This window comes from Propithecus coquereli, unplaced genomic scaffold (assembly GCF_000956105.1).
Source record: "Propithecus coquereli isolate 6110/MARCELLA unplaced genomic scaffold, Pcoq_1.0 Scaffold281, whole genome shotgun sequence".
In the NCBI taxonomy this organism is placed as follows: Eukaryota; Metazoa; Chordata; class Mammalia; order Primates; family Indriidae; genus Propithecus; species Propithecus coquereli.
In genome coordinates this window covers 1,677,188-1,678,285 of record NW_012148408.1, presented here as the reverse complement: position 1 = coordinate 1,678,285, position 1,098 = coordinate 1,677,188, and the positions used below count along the sequence as shown (strand labels likewise).

The following is a 1,098-nucleotide window of genomic DNA, read 5'->3' as shown; positions in this document are numbered from 1 at the left end:
TCCAGCTAATTTCTTTCTATTTTTTTTAGTAGAGACAGGGTATCGCTGTTGCTCAGGCTGGTCTCAAACTCCTGAGCTCAAACGATCCACCCGCCTAGGCCTCCCAGAGTGCTGGGATTACAGGCATGAGCCACCGTGCCCAGCCTGTTGATGTGTTTTAAAGAATATTGGCGTGGGTTGGGCGTGATGGCTCATGCCTGTAATCCTAGCACTCTGGGAGGCTGAGGCGGGTGGATCAGTTGAGCTCAGAAGTTCTAGACTAGCCTGAGCAAGAGTGAGATCCCGTCTCTACCAAATAGAAAGAAGAAAAAAAACTCAGCCAGGTGTTGCAGCATGCACCTGTAGTCCCAGCTATCCGGGAAACTGAGGCAGAAGGATTGCTTAGAGCCCAGGAGTTGGAGGTTGCAGTCAGCTACAATGATGCCACTGCACTCTACCCAGGGCGACAGAGTGAGATACTGTCTCAACAACAACAACAAAAACAAGGCAGCTGAACACCTCTCCTCACAACCCCCCACCCTAAATAAAAAAAGAATATTGGCCTTAACAGTTATCCATGTAAACTAAAGATAATGCATGCCTTTCCTTGTGCTTCTTGTTTAACTAAGCAAGCTGGATAGATTCTTCATCAGCTTTTAGCCCAGCTCACAGAGATTTTTTAAAGTAGTATCTTATAAAGGTTGAAGCAGAAGGAAATTTCTAAAGTGAAGAAATAGTAAAACCATAGTAATTTGTATCCACTATGATTGAGACTAGAAGATAAAATATCACATGAATGAAATGTTCTTATTGTTAAGCAGAAATTAGTTATAGGCATTCCGTTTTTTCATGCTTTTATCATACAGTGTTCATGGATATAACACTGAGCAGTTTGGTCACACAATTCATAAAGTGACTCATTATCTTTCCAGAATATTAGCAGATATATGGGGAGAGTTTTATTAACAACCATTGTTTTCTGTTTGCTCAGGTAGATTCTGCATATTAGTTCTCCACTCTATTCCTAGACACACACTATCTAGGTTAAAAGCCTTTATAAATGTCTGGAAGAGGGCAAAACAAATTAGATAATTGTCTTTTTTTTTTTTTTTTGAGACA

The 1,098-nt window shown here is 40.8% G+C and overlaps 1 protein-coding gene across 4 annotated transcripts in view; it reads left to right on the top strand.

Moving 5' to 3' along the window:
* The window catches only part of WSB1 (WD repeat and SOCS box containing 1), a 6,187-nt gene that overhangs the window by 3,629 nt on the left and 1,460 nt on the right, over positions 1-1,098 (top strand). The gene's annotated exons all lie outside the window — the stretch shown is intronic.